The 22,859-nt window shown below is 39.8% G+C and overlaps 1 protein-coding gene across 7 annotated transcripts in view; it reads right to left on the bottom strand.

Annotated features, from left to right (window-relative positions):
* Positions 1-22,859, bottom strand: part of ESRRG (estrogen related receptor gamma) — a 590,395-nt gene that overhangs the window by 522,448 nt on the left and 45,088 nt on the right. Inside the window, exon 1 of one of the 7 annotated variants that reach the window (XM_057494901.1) lies at positions 13,173-13,244. The exons of the other annotated variants lie outside the window; for them this stretch is intronic. The gene's annotated coding sequence lies outside the window, so the exon portion shown is untranslated. Of the gene's footprint in view, positions 1-13,172; positions 13,245-22,859 lie in introns of those variants that run through there. 7 annotated transcript variants of the gene reach the window in all.

Genomic DNA, 22,859 nt, shown 5'->3' with positions numbered 1-22,859 from the left:
AAGCTTGGAACTATGAGATCCATAAGAATTGATCTTTTATCTTTTACCTTTGCTGTGTACTGTGTCTGTGCTAACTTAGCAAATGATTGTAGGCAATATTTTCCTCTAATTTCTAGGTGTATTAAAGTGAAACTTTGCTAAATTAAAATGATCCTAAAATAATCCAATGCAGGAAAATACAGAACAAATCTCTGGCATAAAAAACAACATGGAAGTAGATCAAAGACCCATTTTGCTTTGAAGCATGCATTCTTTAACTGGATATACTTGTTGTCCATATGGTGATCAATAATTTGACATTCTGAAAGTAATGTTGAAATATTAGCTGGTAGCAGCTACTGGTTAATGACGGTTTGAGGGCAAAACACTGACATCTATATAGCACCAGTTTGTTCATTCTGCCAGTCACGTATAGAACTTTTGAAGCATTAGCAATAGCTTGAGTGGACAACCTACCGGAATCTATAGTCAAATGCTGACTAATGCCAGATCAACTTGAAGATATCAGAGCCATTATCAAATATACAATTTCTCTGTCATGGTCTTGGAATGAAGCCAAGTCAAGAAATTCACCCTGCTACACAGAGCTGTATTAGGATTTTATTTACCTGATATTAATAAAATAGAGCTCATATGAGACTGAGCACACATTCAAATTTTACCTTCTAATATCCATATGACTTACCAACTTTCATTCCTAACAAAAAAAAAATGGCACCCATATTTTAAGTGTCAGGCCAACATGGTTTTATCCTAAGGGTATTCATTGCTTTGATGAAAGAATGTTGCACCTCTGCCCACACACTGTTAAGATGATGTTATTAACAGGAATTACTCTTCTACTACACGGTAAAGTGGGTGGAGCTACACGTAAACATGGGAACTAAGTTTGCACAAACAAGGTCATTTTTCTTTGGCTTAAAGCTGCCTCAATTCCATCTTCTGAGAACCAGAGAGCACATTTCCACTCTACTACCTGACATAAGAAAGAGAAGAAAGCATGAGGATAGGATGGAGAGAGGTAATCTCTGCATCCTGTGCGAGCCTCCAAAGGGCATGTCCTCTGTCCCTGTCCCCTCTCCTTCATTTTTTCAGTCAAGGACAAAATCAGAATCTTTGCTTCCTCTTGGAGGCATAGATAGACCCAACACACAAAAAGATACTACAAGTTCTTTAACAATCTCGGGGCTGTGTTTTCCCCTTCCTTCTTCCACATTCAGTCTTTAGTTCTGCCCTGTTCCAGTCCTCTTCCAAGATTACAGTGTCTAAGAGGTAGATTCAATCAAAACCCAGACGTCAGAAGACCCAGTTACTAGTCTTCTGCTCTCTTTTTAATAAGCTGTGTTACTCTAAACATGCCACTTAATCTTGCTAAGTTAACTCAGCTGTAAAAGGGAGATGATAATTTGTGACTTCATAAACTTTCACTACACAAATATCATGTATTATTAGAAGTACTTGAATTTAGAGAAACAGTGAAGTCATTCTGTACGTTATTTCAGCAGACGCAGTAAGAAAACAATTATTTGTCAACAAGCACAATTATTCTCAGGCAGCTTTGCTCAAAGCTACTCACACGATTTCATGATCTTCTCAAGGAAAAAGTGGAAAGCCACCAGTTTTCTCTTTCAATCCCCCCTCTCCACTCCCATCATTTAAACACTTAAAAAGGGTAATAATAGGCAGCTATCTTCCCCCCAATATCCGGGGAAGGACATCTGGGGCCTTCTCCTAGTGGCCTAACTTCAGGGATTCTCCTTCAACTGACTGGAGAAGGTGGTCTGGTGTGGCATGCACCTTGGAAATTACAAGGATGTCCCATTTTCCTTTTTCCTTAGATTGCATCTCATTTCTCACACAACAGTTTGGTATCTCTCTCTTTCCTGGTCCCCTGTACTTACCAAACTCACATCTTCAAAGCAAACATGCAGAGCAAGAAGCACCTCCAGTAAGGGAACTCCATTTGCTCAACAAACAGAGTGCCAGTGGGACATAACGTGGGAGCACAGGCAACTGTCTGGGGAAGACGCCACTGTGTCTGGTGGACCCCAGGAGGCTAAAGCACAAGTAGGCACCAGATTCTCTCCAGTGCCAAGCCTGGATTTTAGGAGGAAAAAGAATGTTATAAACCAAAACCCTTATATCATTCCTTAAAGATCAACTGATAGCAATAAGAAAACCTGCATAAGATGATCATCCTCTATTTCTATTCCCCAGCAAGGCCCTCATTACGGACACAGGTGTAATGCTCCTCTATCCATAGTCCCCCAAATTCTTACAAATTGATAACCACGCCAATTAGCAGAGATCATTACAGTAAAGAGAAAATCTTTTCCTGAAGGGTCAAAAACCAAAGAGAGAATGACTTTCATATCTGCTCTAAGTTGCTATGATTTTAGGGAGATAATTTAATCTCTGCATAACTCAGTTCCTTCTTCTGTAAAATTGGGAGGGAAATGTGACTTATTTAACACACAAGATTTAGTTTTGAAAATTAATTCAGTGAAAGAAGTAAAAGCTACTTTTAAGTAAAAAGCATTAGATATCATTAAACATCTAGTCTGCTACATATAGATGACTCTAATTGATGCCTATAGTTGCAAAAACATTACAAAACTTTAGAAAATCTCCAGTGTTAATATTTGAAAAAAGATGGTTCTAACATTATTTCTCCCCAGGTCAATGTACTGGTACTTCTTTCTCTCCATTTGTCTGTATCTTTGTATGAATCTCTAGGTCTCAAAAGGTAGCATAAGGTAGTAGAAAAGTGCAATGGATTTAAAGGTAAAATACCACAGCAGAGATTCAAAATCCATTATTTCCAGTTGCGTTGCCTTGGACAAAATGATATCTAAAATAAGGAGGATGATCCCAGAACCATCAACCACTGGAATTTCTTGAGTTTAATAGAGAGGCGTTACCTATGTATGTCTCTCTCTCTCCCACATTCTTTATCGGCTGCCTCTTCCTCATCCTCCTCATTATTCCATTTTCCTTTTCCACCTCTGTTATTTTTTTCTATCATAAAATGGAATTAAGCTATATTTTCAGGTGTTCTGATTACTGAGTCCCTAAATTAAGTTACTTTCACTGTGATCGTCTTCCATGTTTCTGGTTTGAGTCTTCTGAATGCCCTAGAATAAACTCATTTCATGACTTTTGAGTCTCTTTTTCATTCCAGAAAATATTCCTATCCTACTGCCTCTGTTAAATGCCCCCAACTTAATGAGGCAGTGCAGGCAAGATATGGGGTAAAGATTATAAATTTGAGGCTTGGCTCTGTCCCTGCTAGCTGGGAAGTTCTCTCCCCTCTTGGAGGCTCAATTTTCTCACTTTTAAGATGGGGGTAACACTACCTCGTAAGAGTAATGGGAGAGTTAAATCAATTAAGATACCATATAAAACACATAGCCTAGCCGGGGGCGGAAGATGGCGGCGTGAGTAGAGCAGCGGAAATCTCCTCCCAAAACAACATATATCTATGAAAATATAACAAAGACAACCCTTCCTAGAATAAAGACCAGAGGACACAGGACAATATCCAGACCACATCCGCACCTGAGAGAACCCAGCGCCTCGCGAAGGGGGTAAGATACAAGCCCCGGCCCCGCGGGAGCCGAGCGCCCCTCCCCCCAGCTCCCGGCAGGAGAAGAGCAGGCAGAGCGGGAGGGAGACGGAGCCCAGGGCTGCCGAACACCCAGCCCCCGCCATCCGGGCCAGAGTGCAGGGCCCTCGATACTGGGAAAACAGGGCAGCAAGAACAGTGAGCAGGCACTGGAGGCTGGGCGACAGAGGACATAAGAAAAGCGCGCGACCATTTTTTTTTTTGCTTTTTTGCTGCTTTGTTTTGGCGAGCGCTTTTTGGAAGTCTTAAAGGGACAGGGACCCCAATATTAGGGAAACAGGGCAGAAAGACCGGTGAGCAGAGGCCTGAGGCTGGCACCGGAGAATAAAGAAAAACGAACGACCACCTTTTTTTTTTTTTTTTTTTAATTTTTTTTTTTTCTTAATTAAAAAAAATTTTTTCTTGTTTTTTTTTGTGGTCGTTGTTTTGTTTTGGCGGGTGCTTTTTGGAAGTCTTAAAGGGGCAGGGCGGGCCACTTAATCCAGAGGTAGGGAATCCGGGATCTCTGGGCACCCTAACCCCTGGGCTGCAGGGAGCAGGGAGGCCCCTTACGGAGATAAATAGCCTCCCAGCCGCTCCTGCTCCAACGCGACTCCACCATTTTGGAGTAGCTGCCCGAGCCAGGCCACGCCCACAGCAACAGCGGAGATTAACTCCATAGCAGCCGGGCAGGAAGCAGAAACCCTGTCTGCGCGCAGCTGCGCAGCACAAGCCACTAGAGGCCGCTGTTCTCCCAGGAGAGGAGGGCCACAAACCAACAAGAAAGGAAGTCCTTCCAGCCGTCACTCGTCCCAGTTCTGCAGACTATTCCTATCACCATGAAAAGGCAAAGCTACAGGCAGACAAAGATCACAGAGACAACACCAGAGAAGGAGACAGACCTAACCAGTCTTCCTGACAAAGAATTCAAAATAAGAATCATAAACATGCTGACAGAGATGCAGAGAAACACGCAAGAAAAATGGGATGAAGTCCGGAAAGAGATCACAGATGCCAGAAAGGAGATCGCAGAAATGAAACAAACTCTGGAAGGGTTTATAAGCAGAATGGATAGAATGCAAGAGGCCATTGATGGAATTGAAATCAGAGAACAGGAACGCATAGAAGCTGACATAGAGAGAGACAAAAGGATCTCCAGGAATGAAACAATATTAAGAGAACTGTGTGACCAATCTAAAAGGAGCAATATCCGTATTATAGGGGTCCCAGAAGAAGAAGAGAGAGGCAAAGAGATGGAAAGTATCTTAGAAGAAATAATTGCTGAAAACTTCCCCACACTGGGGGAGGAAATAATCAAACAGACCACGGAAATACACAGAACCCCCAACAGAAAGGATCCAAGAAGGGCAACACCAAGACACATAATAATTAAAATGGCAAAGATCAAGGACAAGGAAAGAGTGTTAAAGGCAGCTAGAGAGAAAAAGGTCACCTATAAAGAGAAACCCATCAGGCTAACGTCAGATTTCTCAACAGAAACCCTACAGGCCAGAAGAGAATGGCATGATATATTTAATACAATGAAACAGAAGGGCCTTGAACCAAGGATACTGTATCCAGCACGACTATCATTCAAATATGACGGTGGGATTAAACAATTCCCAGACAAACAAAAGCTGAGGGAATTTGCTTTCCACAAACCACCTCTACAGAACATCTTACAGGGACTGCTCTAGATGGGAGCACTCCTAGAAAGAGCACAGCACAAAACACCCAACATATGAAGAATCGAGGAGGAGGAACAAGAAGGGAGAGAAGAAAAGAATCTCCAGACAGTGTATATAACAGCTCAATAAGCGAGCTAAGTTAGGCAGTAAGATACTAAAGAGGCTAACCTTGAACCTTTGGTAACCACGAATTTAAAGCCTGCAATGGCAATAAGTACATATCTTTCAATAGTCACCCTAAATGTTAATGGGTTGAATGCACCAATCAAAAGACACAGAGTAACAGAATGGATAAAAAAGCAAGACCCATCTATATGCTGCTTACAAGAAACTCACCTCAAACCCAAAGACATGTACAGACTAAAAGTCAAGGGATGGAAAAACATATTTCAAGCAAACAACAGTGAGAAGAAAGCAGGGGTTGCAGTACTAATATCAGACAAAATAGACTTCAAAACAAAGAAAGTAACAAGAGATAAAGAAGGACACTACATAATGATAAAGGGCTCAGTCAAACAAGAGGATATAACCATTCTAAATATATATGCACCCAACACAGGAGCACCAGCATATGTGAAACAAATACTAACAGAACTAAAGGGGGAAATAGACTGCAATGCATTCATTCTAGGAGACTTCAACACACCACTCACCCCAAAGGATAGATCCACTGGGCAGAAAATAAGTAAGGACAAGGAAGCACTGAACAACACAGTAGAGCAGATGGACCTAATAGACATCTATAGAACTCTACATCCAAAAGCAGCGGGATATACATTCTTCTCAAGTGCACATGGAACATTCTCCAGAATAGACCACATACTAGGCCACAAAAAGAGCCTCAGAAAATTCCAAAAGATTGAAATCCTACCAACCAACTTTTCAGACCACAAAGGCATAAAACTAGAAATAAACTGTACAAAGAAAGCAAAGAGGCTCACGAACACATGGAGGCTTAACAACACGCTCCTAAATAATCAATGGATCAATGACCAAATCAAAATGGAGATCCAGCAATATATGGAAACAAATGACAACAACAACACTAAGCCCCAACTTCTGTGGGACACAGCAAAAGCAGTCTTAAGAGGAAAGTATATAGCAATCCAGGCATATTTAAAAAAGGAAGAGCAATCCCAAATGAATGGTCTAATGTCACAATTATCGAAATTGGAAAAAGAAGAACAGATGAGGCCTAAGGTCAGCAGAAGGAGGGACATAATAAAGATCAGAGAAGAAATAAATAAAATTGAGAAGAATAAAACAATAGCAAAAATCAATGAAACCAAGAGCTGGTTCTTCGAGAAAATAAACAAAATAGATAAGCCTCTAGCCAGACTTATTAAGAAGAAAAGAGAGTCAACACAAATCAACAGTATCAGAAACGAGAAAGGAAAAATCACGACGGACCCCACGGAAATGCAAAGAATTATTGGAGAATACTATGAAAACCTATATGCTAACAAGCTGGGAAACCTAGGAGAAATGGACAACTTCCTAGAAAAATATAACCTTCCAAGATTGACCCAGGAAGAAACAGAAAATCTAAACAGACCAATTAGCAGCAACGAAATTGAAGCGGTAATCAAAAAACTACCAAAGAACAAAACCCCCGGGCCAGATGGATTTACCTCGGAATTTTATCAGACATACAGGGAAGACATAATACCCATTCTCCTTAAAGTTTTCCAAAAAATAGAGGAGGAGGGGATACTCCCAAACTCATTCTATGAAGCTAACATCACCCTAATACCAAAACCAGGCAAAGACACCACCAAAAAAGAAAACTACAGACCAATATCCCTGATGAACGTAGATGCAAAAATACTCAACAAAATATTAGCAAACCGAATTCAAAAATACATCAAAAGGATCATACACCATGACCAAGTGGGATTCATTCCAGGGATGCAAGGATGGTACAACATTCGAAAGTCCATCAACATCATCCACCACATCAACAAAAAGAAAGACAAAAACCACATGATCATCTCCATAGATGCTGAAAAAGCATTTGACAAAGTTCAACATCCATTCATGTTAAAAACTCTCAGCAAAATGGGAATAGAGGGCAAGTACCTCAACATAATAAAGGCCATCTATGATAAACCCACAGCCAACATTATATTGAACAGCGAGAAGCTGAAAGCATTTCCTCTGAGATCGGGAACTAGACAGGGATGCCCACTCTCTCCACTGTTATTTAACATAGTACTGGAGGTCCTAGCCACGGCAATCAGACAAAATAAAGAAATACAAGGAATCCAGATTGGTAAAGAAGAAGTTAAACTGTCACTATTTGCAGATGACATGATACTGTACATAAAAAACCCTAAAGACTCCACCCCAAAACTACTAGAACTGATATCGGAATACAGCAAAGTTGCAGGATACAAAATCAACACACAGAAATCTGTGGCTTTCCTATATACTAACAATGAACCAACAGAGAGAGAAATCAGGAAAACAACTCCATTCACAATTGCATCAAAAAAAATAAAATACCTAGGAATAAACCTAACCAAAGAAGGGAAAGACTTATACTCTGAAAACTACAAGTCACTCTTAAGAGAAATTAAAGGGGACACTAACAGATGGAAACTCATCCCATGCTCGTGGCTAGGAAGAATTAATATCGTTAAAATGGCCATCCTGCCCAAAGCAATATACAGATTTGATGCAATCCCTATGAAACTACCAGCAACATTCTTCAATGAACTGGAACAAATAATTCAAAAATTCATATGGAAACACCAAAGACCCCGAATAGCCAAAGCAATCCTGAGAAAGAAGAATAAAGTAGGGGGGATCTCACTCCCCAACTTCAAGCTCTACTATAAAGCCATAGTAATCAAGACAATTTGGTACTGGCACAAGAGCAGAGCCACAGACCAATGGAACAGACTAGAGAATCCAGACATTAACCCAGACATATATGGTCAATTAATATTTGATAAAGGAGCCATGGACATACAATGGCGAAATGACAGTCTCTTCAACAGGTGGTGCTGGCAAAACTGGACAGCTACATGTAGGAGAATGAAACTGGACCATTGTCTAACCCCATATACAAAAGTAAACTCAAAATGGATCAAAGACCTGAATGTAAGCCATGAAACCATTAAACTCTTGGAAGAAAACATAGGCGAAAACCTCTTAGACATAAACATGAGTGACCTCTTCTTGAACATATCTCCCCGGGCAAGGAAAACAACAGCAAAAATGAGTAAGTGGGACTATATTAAGCTGAAAAGCTTCTGTACAGCAAAAGACACCATCAATAGAACAAGAAGGATCCCTACAGTATGGGAGAATATATTTGAAAATGACACATCCGATAAAGGCTTGACGTCCAGAATATATAAGGAGCTCTCACGCCTCAACAAACAAAAAACAAATAACCCAATTAAAAAATGGGCAGAGGAACTGAACACACAGTTCTCCAAAAAAGAAATACAGATGGCCAACAGACACATGAAAAGATGCTCCACATCGCTAATTATCAGAGAAATGCAAATTAAAACTACAATGAGGTATCACCTCACACCAGTAAGGATGGCTGCCATCCAAAAGACAAACAACAACAAATGTTGGCGAGGCTGTGGAGAAAGGGGAACCCTCCTACACTGCTGGTGGGAATGTAAGTTAGTTCAACCATTGTGGAAAGCAGTATGGAGGTACATCAAAATGCTCAAAACAGACTTACCATTTGACCCAGGAATTCCACTCCTAGGAATTTACCCTAAGAATGCAGCAATCAAGTTTGAGAAAGACAGATGCACCCCTATGTTTATTGCAGCACTATTTACAATAGCCAAGAATTGGAAGCAACCTAAATGTCCATCAATAGATGAATGGATAAAGAAGATGTGGTACATATACACAATGGAATACTACTCAGCTATAAGAAAAGGGCAAATCCAATCATTTGCAGCAACATGGATGGAGCTGGAGGGTATTATGCTCAGTGAAACAAGCCAAGCGGAGAAAGAGAAATACCAAATGATTTCACTTATCTGTGGAATATAAGAACAAAGGAAAAACTGAAGGAACAAAACAGCAGCAGAATCACAGAACTCAAGAATGGACTAACAGGTACCAAAGGGAAAGGGACTGGGGAGGATGGGTGGGTAGGGAGGGATAAGGGGGGGAGAAGTAGGGGGGTATTAAGATTAACATGCATGGGGGGGTAGGAGAAAAGGGAGGGCTGTACAACACAGAGAAGGCAAGTAGTGATTCTACAACATTTTGCTATGCTGATGGACAGTGACTGTAAAGGGGTTTATAGGGGAGACCTGGTATATGGGAGAGCCTAGTAAACATAATATTCGTCATGTAAGTGTAGATTAGTGATAGCAAAAAAAAAAAAAAAAAAAAAAAAAAAGGGCAGTTCCTGTGTGGTAACCTCCAACGAGTTCTACACAAGGGTATAAAGGGCATATAAAAGTGTAGGCAAAGGGTCTGTTTGTGTTTATACAGAGGATCAAAGCCTAATTGGGCTACCCCGAAAATGAACTAAGATACGATATGAAAAAGAACTTCCAACATCTGCACCCTCTGGAAGACTCATGCCAGAAGATGATCATCAAAAAACCCCAACAAAGATCCACGCACTGCTACAGCTGTAGATGCACTCATCCCACCAGTTCCTGGACCTGCCATGGAAATGAGGAAGGAGATATCTAAGCTGGCCTGTGCATACAGTAAAACAACAAAATTGGACTGGATCTATACTGTTGGAACTCAACCAAGAATTTGGAGAAGTGCAAATTGTAGCGCTCCAAAGTCTTACAACTACAAACTATTTATTGTTAAAAGAACATATGGCATGTGAACAGTCCCTAGGAATGGGTTGTTTTAATTTGTCTGATTTCTCTCAGACTGTTCAAGTTCATTTGGACAATATCCACCATATCATAGATAAGTTTTCACAAATGCCTAAGGTGCCTAACTGGTTTTCTTGGTTTCACTGCAGATGGCTGGTAATTACAGATATGCTTTGGTTATGTAACTATACTCCTATTATGTTAATGTGTGTGTGCAATTTAAGTAGTAGCTTAAAACCTATACATGCTGAAGTTACTCTACAAGAAGATATATCAAAGAAATAATCAATCTTCCCATGTTTTCTTCCGCCTGCTACTTCTATAGCTTTTCTTCTTCCTTCCTAATTACAACCCTTAAATAGAATTCGTGCCTCATATCAAATTTACCGAGTATCATAATTCTTCCAAGTGGTAAAGATACCTCAAGACAAATGCTGGGCATAGAAGCCACAGGGCATAAATATGCAAAGAAGTAAAAAGCTAACTTTTTCAAACAATAAGGCTTCTCTCTCACTTACCAACTTCACATTTCCCTGTATGGCCCCGGAAGATGACTGGTTAGCCAGAGACGGGTAAGATTCCTCAAGGGAGGAACAACCTAAGACAGGCACAGTCGCAGGGGGGCCATCAGGTGAGAAATTGGGGATCAACAGAGGTGAGGCTTAGAACCTCACCCCCCCGTTCTGAGAGAAATCTTCTGCATACGTGGATGTTTTATTGCCCTGGTCTAGCTTGGATTAACACATAGTCTACAGGCACACACCTGATCATCTACATGTGCTCTCTTACAACACTAAACTATGTTTTCTACCTTTATCTTGTATCTGCCTACCACTTCAGCATTTTATTAAAAATAATAATAATAAAGAGAGAAATGTGGTATCCACATATAAGTCAAGTATAAAAACCAAATGAGTATTCATATTTGAACTGACTGTTTATAGTTCATAATGCATGAGCAAAACCGAAAGTTTCTGTGATGACTGCCCTTGTACTGTTCACTATGTAACTTATTCATTATGTAAGAATTTGTTCTACATGTAAAAACTTGTTTGTTATGCCTCAGAAGATTGGAGACTGACAAAAATTAGGCTTGGGGTGGAATAATGATTGTGCATTGAGCATTGACTCCCCTATACAGAATTTTATTGTCGTTAACAACCATTTGATCAATAAATATGAGAGATGCCCTCACAAAAAACAAAAAACAAAAAACAAAAAACAAAAAAAAAAGGACAGACCTCCAATGGTAAAATAAATTAGTAACCGGGATGTAAGGTATAGCATAAGGAATATAGTCAAGATATTGTAACAGCCTGGTAGGGTGATAGCTGGAACCTAGAATTATGTATATAAATGTTCTACCACTGTGTTGTACACTTGAAACTCATGTAATGTAATACTGTGTGTCAACCACCCTTCAATAAAAAATAATTATTAAAAAAAAAAAAAAAAAAACACACATAGCCTAATGCCTGGTTAAATGGTAAGTGCACAATAAAGAGGAGGCGCTCTTATTATGTTAAAACTAAAAATCAGTTTTAAGTATTAGTGACACCATGGCTAGGATTATTAATGGGAGTTTGGGAAGAGAATCTCAAGCTAGGACACTGTCCCATAAAAATAGCCCGGAGACAAAAATCCTCTAAAAATTGCTAGCACTGAAGACTTACTGTGTGCCAGACACTTTTCTTGGTACCTTACATGTGTCAACACATCATAATCCTCACCACAATCATATGAACAATCATCTTTCATTAGTATTCCAACAAAAGATGAGGGAATAGAGACTTACAAGAGAGGTTCAGTCATTTCCCTGGACCATTACAGCTGGGGAGTTGCTGATCCAGAACTCAAACACATGTAGTCTAGTTCTAGAGCTGCAGCATAAAGCATCTTTCAAAATCATGTTCCTCCAGGAAAGGTGGCATCTTTTGGACCAAGTGGTATGTTGCCAGTAATTTGTTACCAGCAATAAAGCCCTGAGCTCTGCTGGTTATTTTCCTTTTAATTGAAATGAATGTAGCTGCACTTAGAATGGCACCCGCCCTTGCACACCAGCATTCTGATTTCCTGTCTAGTAGAAAAGAAGGCAGTGAGATCCAAAGCCTTGGGAATTGCTTTTACCTTGGACTTACCCGGGGTGTGTGCACACCGCCCATCAGCATCGCCATCATCTCCACCACCACCATTACCATCACCACCACCGGATTATTACTCTTTCATTAGCCTATGCCAGGCAAATGACATACATTTTCTTCCCAGACAATTCCTGTCTGTGTTACAGCCAAAGAAATGTTGAAAACTATCAGGCTACATCATTCCAGAGGCATACTTAAGAAAAAGCCTTTCCTCATGATTCTACCAAGCATGACTCCAGCACTGACCTTGAGGAGGGAAGAGGAACGGCAATAATATTTCCTGATAACTATCTCACTTTGGACAAGGTGCTTTACATGTGTAATCTTATTTAATCCTTACAAAAAACCTAAAATACAAGCATAATAATTATTGCAACCTCAGTTTTACAATGAAGGAAACCACAGTTCAGAATGGTTATCTTTCCCAAGGATCACAGAGTTTAAAATTATAGCTCAGGATTACAGCCAGACCTATATGATTCTTTCAAGCAATCCCTTTAGGATAGTCTTACCATTTCCTAAACTGGATTTCTATCACTATAATGCAACTCTTCACTAGTCTAAATACTAGAAGGTAGGAGCTCTCAAAATAAGCACTAGCTTGGAATCAGAAATCCCCAGTTCTAGTCCCAGTTTACAACTCACAAGTTGTGTCACTCTGAACAAGTTGTTCATCCATTAAAATGAATAGTTTCCAGTTCTAACTTCTACAATCTATGATCTCCCGAGAAATAGATAGCAGATACCCATTGTCACTCATATGGTACCAATGCTAATCACAGGCTTTTTCTCTGTCCATGGAAGAGAAGAGTATGGAGAGGGGCCCACTGCATTAATGTGCATGTGGATCAGACCATCGGACAAGGGTGACAAAGGAAAAGGTTGGCTGGGGAAGTGTGAGAAAGTCACCCACCTTGCAGCTGTCCCTGCCTGAACAGTACCGTGGATAAACAAGAGTCCCTCTCTAGAGATCTCTGCTGGCATCTTGTCTTCATTCCTTTCTGAAAAAAAAGTTCATATCCTTGTGAAGAATGTATTTCCTTCTACATGCAACTGCCAAAAACCCAACTGTAGGCAAAGTCCATCTGACAAAAGCCCTTAACTGCTTTGATTCAGTTCTTAAAGGAGATTAGTTGTTGGAAGGTCACAGAGAAGCCATCCTACTGCACATTGCAGCTTGGGGGTCCAAAGCTTTCACTACTAAGGGAATCTCCATGCTTGATGTCCCTTCCCTCCATGCCTTTTAATCAATGAATCAACAAAGAGTTACTGAGCAAGGCTTCCCTGGGGTCTGCAGGTCACTTCAGATGTGCCTCCCCACTTCAATAGCAATAGAAAGAAAAACAGATTTTTCTGACTTCTCTCAAAGTTCCCATTTATAAAACCAGAGTTAGCAAAAAGACTGTGGGTCTCCTGTCCCTGTTTTTTCTCTTCCATGAACCTTTCTTGTTCACAGAGAAAAAGGAAATACTATATACCTGAGAGGATATATAAGAGCTAAAAGGAAGGAAGGAAGGAAGAAAGAGAGAATCAGGACCATAGATTCCAGAAAGGTCAAAGGAATCCACTCAATAGATATGTCTTTGGTAGCATATAACCTCCATGTTTACCAGCCTGTTAGTTATTACTGCTCTTTAGTACATATTATCTTGGAGAGTAACTAGTAACCACTATTGTTAAGCTTTCAGGATTGATGCAGCTATGAATGTCTTACTAAGAGTCCTTCTGCTCTGAACTCTAGCTGCAGGATCACAGATAACATGTGCATGCTGCCTCAATATCCAAAGTATCTGAAATCCTAAATACAAAAAAAACCCTCCTTAGAAAAAAAAATCCTACTTAATTTTCCTAAATAATTTTCATGAAAATGAAAAACTACATAGTAGTAAGTTATTACTTTTGGCTTTCAGTAAATGTTATATGAAGCACTACACTATAGTACAAACTGTATCACCAACTCTCAAGTGAGGACAAAGTACGGCGGTGCACAGATGTCACTAGGAAAGACCATGTGAATGACAGGTCTTTGATGTGATGTGAATATTGTCTTTTTCTGACCCAATAGTTAGCGCAGTATTCTACTTAACTATATGTTTCCTCAATCAGAAATAATAATGAAGCTGGCAACAGTTTACTGAGCACTTACTATGTGCCAGACATGGTGTGAAATACTCTCTGTGCACCGTCTCATTTAATCCTTCCACCTGCCCACTGGTGTGCATTGTTATCCCCAATCTACGGATGAGGATGTGGAATCTCAGAGAGGGAAATCACTTTGGCCCAAATCTTAAGCATAGGGAGGTCCAGAGAAAGACTCCAACCTGTGTCTGACTCCAAAGATTATGGTCCTAACCACCCCATAGACTACACTGTATTCCTATCTTTCAACTTGGAGAATCAAGGCAAGGAAAAGCAAAAACAATGTATTTTAATTATAGTTTACCCAAAACCTTCTTTGGTCTTGGTGTTCTCACACCTGCTTCAAATTGCTCCTTCCCACCCCTCCCCAGTTACTAGTCTCTTCTTTCAATTATCTTTGACAAGCAAAGCTAGTATTAGAATAGCAAATAAACTGAGGCCCCAGCTAACCATGACCTTCTGAGGAATTATTTAGTCTAAGTGTGGAGTGAGGCACTCCAACGTCTTGAAAATGTATTGTAAAACCTGATCCTTTTAGAACTCAGGAGAGGTGTGTGTGGATGAAAACCCTGAAGTTTAGGCATGGCACTTCTCCAGGATCCGCATGCGCTCATTACCATACTGCAGAAGTTGCTTTTAAAGCCAATAACTGTTTTCAGAAAGATGAAGGTTACAAAATATGCCAGAGACTTAGGAAGGGAAAGAAAAGAGAATTGGGTCACGTAAAAGCAAAGGAACCCACAATGACGTCAGTGTTTAAGGACTCCTAGCACACAATTAGCATGACCTTCCACGAAGGGAGCCCAGGAACACACAGATTTCCTTTCAGTTTCTCCAAGGAAGGAACTTACCAGGGAAAACCCATCAGTCACCACACTTTGCAGAGAATTACACCAGTCACCCTTCTCCACGGAAGCAGTGAGTGGGACCTGCCATCTTGGCGGAGATACTTACTTGAGTTGATTGGAAATCAGTGGTGGGGGAGTGGGGGGTGATGGGGAGAAAAGAAAGGCTTTCCCTTTAAAACTGAACAGAAGCTGATACCACATCACATGACCTTTTACCGTAATTTCTATTAAAATCATTTCATGTCTGGTTGCCTCTGCTCTCCTGGCTCATTTGTATTGTTTACAACAAGTCATTGCCCTGGCAGTTAGTGGTGGCTGAATCCATGGTTACCCGCTTTTACGTTCACTAGTTAAATGGAATGCAGCTCTGCTGTGGGCTTCAGAGAGCAAGCTCTTAAGAAACCACAACCCAGCTATCAATCAGACTAATCTGAGAGAAATTAATCTTATAAACTTAAGTATTGGTGCATATTAAAAATTGATAGAAAGGGGTCCCGGGTGTTATTGGTTGGAGTTGCAAAAGTGGACAAGCTGAGATTTGACTTAGAGCCTCAGACTACCCAGTCTGTGGTCTCCATCTGACAGCCATTCATGCTGTGCATCTAAAAAGCTTTCAAGGGTAGTAGGACCACTCTTAAAAAACAAATCCACCACCCCCCTCAACATTTTGTGAGCATTTGTTTTACATAAGTGTTCACATTATGTTCTCTGGATCTAAAGGTTTAACCAGACTGCAATCCCAGCAAAGTAACTTAAGCAGATACATACAAGACAGTAAAACACCAAACAGACAGCACTGGTAGGATTCAATTAAGACAAAACCTCAGTGGAATGCTCTTTACGAGTAAATTAAAACTGCAAACTAGTATGTTTTATTGAGAATGAGAACGGTACAAATTCATTCCATTGTCTGTGACTTTATGTGGTTAATTCTTGAAAAACGTTCCCCAAAGCAAACTTGTTTCTCAAGATGGACATGACCAGCAATTATAATTCCTAATAAAAATTGAGAAGGTGTCTAGTTTAATGCCCACAATAATTGTCCCACACATCACACATCTAAATGCAAAATGAGAACAGCAAATAGTGAATGCTAACATATTACAACCCCATCTACTGCAAAGTCACTGTATCAGAAGCTAGAATTGATTTGTTTCCTCAGAACGAATTGAAAAGGAATGTAACATAACGTCGGAAAAATCCCTCCTGCACTGCTAATCGGATATTGTATAATGGTTGCAGCTTTGCCCTGTCCTATTGCTGCCTAAATCATACATACTTACACGTTCTGGGTTCTTCCAAGAGTTTGCTGCAGTTTCAAGGACACATGTCTTAAGGAAGCCTCTCTACTGTGCAGCAGGGAGCCCAGCTCGGATCTGATGACACGAGCGCAGGGTTCCATCTGACAGCAGAGAAGGAAATGTCCTGCATGCAGAGGAGCTCTTGAAAAGTCTCAGGGTTAAAAAGGCTGCTTTAACTGCGCTGGGTGGTTTGCTCCCTGGTTGTGTATACACAGTAGCAGCTGATCTGTGTTTGCAGCCCTGCAGGAAGGAACCTTCGCTGAAAATCAGTGGTATCACATTTCAGCGACGCCGGTGCCAAGGGCTGGAGAGCCAAGCAACCTCTGACCACTTCACACAATTCAAGCCGGCAGACTCCCCACAGGTCGGGGAGGAGCGTGGGCAGAGTCTCCCCACTGGCTTTCATCTCGGTATGTTCACGCACTTCCTGGGCACCCAGACCCTGGTACCCACTGGACTCTTGACAGCGGCGGAAGGCTTTCCCTGGACTTACGTTAACTGCTGTCTCTATCTGCTGTCCTGACTTACCACGTGCTGTACGTGTCACGCAATTTTTAGAAAGTGAATCCCAATTTTTCAAATGTATTTCCCTTTGTTTCTTAGGTAAGACGTCAGATCCACAGTGTGTTGCTAAGCCTGTGTTGATGAAGACTCCTCTGATACTCCACATAAATGAATGGAGGAAACAAGATAGGACTGGGTGGTGCAGGGCTTTGATCTGCAGTCTGCTTCCTAATTCAGAGGCTAGAGTTTTTAAATTACTGTTTGTGCACAGGGGTGGAGGGCTATTTTATTATTGTTCACTGTAAACCGGGCGCAACTGCAAAACTTCAGTCACCTAGAGCCTGCTGATAAAATGAGGCTGTAGGCATATTAAGAGCAGGCAAGCAATGCAGAACATGGAATATGCTGCTCAGTGTTGGAATTACCTTCTTTACCACCGTTACTATGGAAAAGGATGGAAATTCTAGACCTTGCAGAGTCTAAGAGGGAAAGGTAAGAGGGCATCAGAGACAGCAAGAAAGAGAGACAGAAAGACAGAAAAAGGAGAGGGGGTGCCTGCTGGCTGCTGGAACAAACTTAACCCAAGTCACTGGTTAACCACTTCACTATCAGTGCATTCCTCACTGCCCCTCCACTCCCTTCTGTCCCTGTGACGAGTCTAGGTTATGGTATATTATATGGTATTTTCTCACTATTGTTCATTTTGCTTCAAAGGGCAGAAATCGGAACTGACAGTTTAACAAAAGGCCATGTTGAATGTGTCAGGAAGCAGAAGGAAGTGTTCCAGTTATCTGAAAGCCGGTCCAGGGGCTGCCTGGACAACTGGTGAATTACCCAAGGCGTTTGCTTTTCATTTTGGCAACACTACTGTTCAGAACGTTTGAGAGCCCACACGATTTGTAATGAAAAAAAGAGTCTGGGTGCTGGTGCCAGACAGACAGAGCTTCCTATCCTGACCCTACTACTTTCTACCTGCACGAGGCTGGGAGTTGCTTAAAATCACTGAACGTCTGTTTCCTCATCTATGAAATGGAAATAATATATCTACTATATAAGATTATCATTAGAATTTAAAGGATAACATAGGTCAAGGGCTTACCACAGTGCCTGGCATGGACACACTTACAAACACTTACTGAGCCTCTTCTTGGAGCCAGGAACAGTGCCAGACTCTGGGGGTACAAAGTCAACCAGCTATGGCCCTTCTCTCAAGTGCAGTACTACGAGCTCATGTCTTCTCCTTCCCTCCTGTGATTTGTGTAGTCTCTATCATAAAGCACAAAAACACTTCCAAATACTGTGTCTCATCTGATCATCATAAAAATCCTATGAGACAGATGCCCAGTTTGCAAATGAGAAAACTACAGCTTAAAAAGGTAAGGCTCACACGGCTGGTAAATGGCAGCCTGAATACCAACCCGAGCTCGGATTCTGTCAAGTACTCTTTAGAATGTACATGAGAATTCACCATGTAGCATTCATTTTTTGCGCCTTTCTATATTGTCCCACTCGCTTAACAGTTTCCTGTGTATTTATTATACTTCTCAAAAGGTGCTAGCATGATGCTCAACATATTATTTAATAAGTTGTCCTGGATTTAAAAGAAACTCAAGTTGGGTGAATTTTACCACTATAATCACCTTCAAAGGAAGCTTGAGTTCCCCAGCAAACAATGATTGGAGGTTATTTGTGCCCTTTCAGTGCTCACGCTATGTCTTCAGTAACTTCCAAAGAATTATGTACCTGTCAAAGCTTTTAACATTGACTCATAATTAAACTACCTAAAGATTGTTTTCTTCATTTTTTTTAGCATCTATTCTGTACATTGAGGGCCTAATGAATTTTCGTAAGAGAGATTAAATCTCTACTTTTAATTCAGAACTTGATCTCAAGACATCTCTTGATTGCCAGGCCCACTTCAGTTTCTAGGTTAACAGATCACAAAGTGCAGAATTCCGTTGATCATTATCTTGGGAATCAGAGCAGAGCACAGGGCCAGTCTCAGGTAGAATTCAAGCAGATTTATGGATCTGCATTTTTAAAAGATGTTGTCTACAAACAGCTCAAATTTCTTGAGTAACTGTGGATCTACTGCTTTATTTTATGCTTTGAAATGTAGTCCATTTCTCATGGAAGAACTGGCTAGACATTTATCAGAGAATCATACATAAAAATTAAAAATATTCTTGAAAGAGAGCCTGTATGGTATCTAGAACTTGGAGTTCAACTGATCTATTACATTAATTAGTTATGTTATATTCTGGAAATCTTTTTTTTAAATGGAATTTATATCATTATTTATAAGTATTTACTGCCAAACAACGATTTCTTCAGACTTAACAAAAATCCAGGAAATTTAGATTATTATCAATGTCATGGCAAAAGTGCAAATGACAAGCAATGTGTAAGACAAGAAAGCAATTATTAAATACATCATTTTTGGAAACAAAAAGACTTTGTTTCCAAAGTCATCCCATCTGTAAGGGAAAGTAAATATGCTCCTCACTACTGGTATTGCAAATGTTAAAATTATCAGGCTTGCTACATTCAACTGGTCAGCTGCATACTATTTCCTGCTTCCTCCCTAAATAAAGTAATATGTAGAGCACTTCTACACTTCTTGGATCCCAGTGGACAGAAAGCACGCCTACCAAGGACCACTCTGGAGCTAAACAAATCAGCCTAGGACTTGGTCAGACCACGTGGGCACAGAGAACTGGTTGACCCAATGACTTTCCCACCACCTGAAACTCAGTGTAGTTTCCAAGCACTTTTATATCCATTAAACTCTCTCAACTCTCAACAACCATATTGGAAGCAGTGCTTTTATTATTCACATCTTCACAGATAAAGCAAATGCAGAGAGTTTAATGCTTTCATGAGATCATATAGCCAATAAGGGGCAGAGCAAAAGTTTCAAAATGGATTCTCTAACTTCATCTACTTCTTAGGCTTCCACATAACAAACATACTGTACTTTTACTTCCAGAAGAATGTGCCCACATTAGTTTCTCCCTTTCTCCTTTTTTGGCTTCCCATCCCACAGACCAGTTAAATGCAGACAAGGCTTTCACATACACACACATACACACACACCCATACTCAAATGCCTCTCTCTTTTACCTTCAAATTCCTACCATCTTTTCTTTCTCACATTTTGGCCAATTATTTCAGAGAATAATTTTGTCTCTCCATTTTTCCTTGCTCCCCCACTTTTCAATGCAGTTGGGTGTCAAAAAAACAAATCTTATCACAGGTGACAAACTTAAGAATTTGTGCTAATATTACACTATTCCAAGGGAAAGAAAAGCCATATACTTTGCCACTAGACTCTAAAAATCTCAAAAGTTTCTAAGATCCCTTTCAGATATTCTACAATCGTTTACATCTATCTTTTCAACTTCCAGTTAAATGGGCATCCTCTTAAACATCAACCCTCCAAAGTCTAGATAAATGATCAACTGTCATTCAGTTTTATTGCCTTTATGTTATGTGTATCACTTGTGTCATACGAGAACTGTTTTTCACATTCTTTTCATCTCTGATATATACAATATTTCACTCCAATAAGTAACATGGGCTTTAATGGTCTAACCCAGGAAAGTCATCAATACTTAAGACTGTTTTCTATGAAAAAAAGTACAGTTTGAGTATCTAGTAATTGATCCATAAATGAAAAACATTAATGTAAACTTAAGAATCTAAATTTCATGAGGCTTTCATTTCAAACCTCTGAATCTGAGCTCATTTACTACTCTGAAGACTAACATTTCTGTTCAGGCATCAGGCCATGCTTAGGTAAATAATTCGTTTATAGAATAGAAATAAGCAGGCTTATAATTAATTGGTTGATTCATTATTAATCAATCACTTAATGCAGAACCACAGGGGCAAAGTAAGTTGGAGACCACCAAGACAAGCATCTTTATTTTAGAAATGAAGAAACAAAGGTTCACTGTTCTCTGATAAAGAGGGCAACCAGATCAAGCTATAAACTTTGCTTAGGACCATTCAACCCATCCTTAGCTGAAGATCGATGTTCAGGAGTACACACGTTAGCTAAAAAGAGCAAATTTCTACTCTGAAGGTGATTGAGCCAAAGGATCATCAGGTATGATGTCCCATTTCTGCAGCCCTTGGAAAATAAATGTTCATACTAAATAGAAAATGAATTTCTAATAACCGAATTAAACTATTCATCTAAATAGCCAACTTTGGATTTCTCTCTTCACATAATAACTTGGAAAAAATATATAGCCTGTGTTTACTGTAGCACTATACCATAGTCTCTAAGAAGAGCTATAACTCGCTAACAATTTTCCTGATTTATGTTTGAAAACATACAGGGCATGAAATGATTTCTGCAACCTTACATTTTCCTCAAGAACACTGTTAGGCAGAAGATGTATTCCAAAAATCACGTTGGATTGCTTGTTACAGCTCCTTTTTTAATAGAAATATGGGATAAGCAATTATACATGCTCCACCAAAAAAAAAAGTCATTAGATTTTTTTCACCCATTAGGTAGAGAAAAGAAGAAAAAAGAAAGAGGAGGTAAAAAGGAAGGAAGGGAGGGAGGAAACTCTGATAAAAGAATCTATTTCCACATAATGTCTACATTGCAGAAACTGATTGTCTTCTTGAGTAAGAAAGTGCAATAAATATTCTTCCAAAGAACCGCTTACGAATGTATGGATATAAACTGTAACAATATACAAATGTTAGTTATTCTTATTCTTGTTCTTAGTATTTAACATATATGGAAATTTGCTTCACAATCTATAATTGTGCTAATAAAAACAGGTATTTGTGAATATAAATTATATTGGTCATAAAATCAGCCTTATTAATCTAATATATCTTAGAGTGAGATCGAATTTAAATGGGCCACTCTGGTAACACAGATATGTGGAAACACTATCCTATGCATAAGTATCAGAATAGGAAAACAAAAGTTTTTGCTATGCTTCATATAATGTTAATTTAGCATCCTGATTTTGAGTCTCCAAAACAAGCACTAAACCACCATCAAATATGCATGTTTGCCAAGCGAAAAAAAATCATGTGTAAAGGAGAATTGAAATAATCTTATTCATTAATTCGCATCCTTTCGAGAGTCTATCCAGGTCACTTACTTTAGCAGATTGCCATCTGAAACTGCCATAAATGTCCATAAGTAAATAAAATGTCTTAGATTCTCCAGAGTCTTGCATTTTATCACAGGAATTCCAAACACACTGAACCCTCTCTTGTGGTAACTATGATCATTCCCTGGTTGAAATGAACAAAGAACCCTTCATAACAGACATATAAACAGAAGCTTGATTTAAAACTGTCAGTGATTCTTCTTCACAACTACAGGTATTATTGAGCTTAACGGTATAAATACACTAGTAAATATCTGTATGTGGTGCAAAAGTCAGAGGAATTATGGGAGGTGGGATTTACACCCAGTACAATGGAAGAGGTAAATCTAAAGGGACAGTGGTCTTTTACCATTGGAAATCATCAAGGTGGAGTACATGAATAGTATCTAATCTCCAAGAGAAAGAAATCTTTCCTAGCTATTTGATAAGGACACCGAGAGTCTTAATATTATCACAATGAGGTCCTCAGGAATTTAAAGGTTTGCAAAAGATTTTTCCAGTAACCTAAATCTGAAGATTCGAAAACCATAAGGCTGTGTGTCTACATTCTATTTCAAAAACCTCTTACTTTCTGCAATCATTTCTTAAAAGAAGGCCCCATAGGATCTGGCTCTCCTTTTTGGTTACCCCCACCATTAGTTCCAGTACAAAGCACTATTAA

This window comes from Manis pentadactyla, chromosome 19 (genome assembly GCF_030020395.1).
Source record: "Manis pentadactyla isolate mManPen7 chromosome 19, mManPen7.hap1, whole genome shotgun sequence".
NCBI classification, from domain to species: domain Eukaryota; kingdom Metazoa; phylum Chordata; class Mammalia; order Pholidota; family Manidae; genus Manis; species Manis pentadactyla.
The sequence above is the reverse complement of the archived record's forward strand: the minus strand, read 5'-3'. Positions and strand labels throughout refer to the sequence as shown.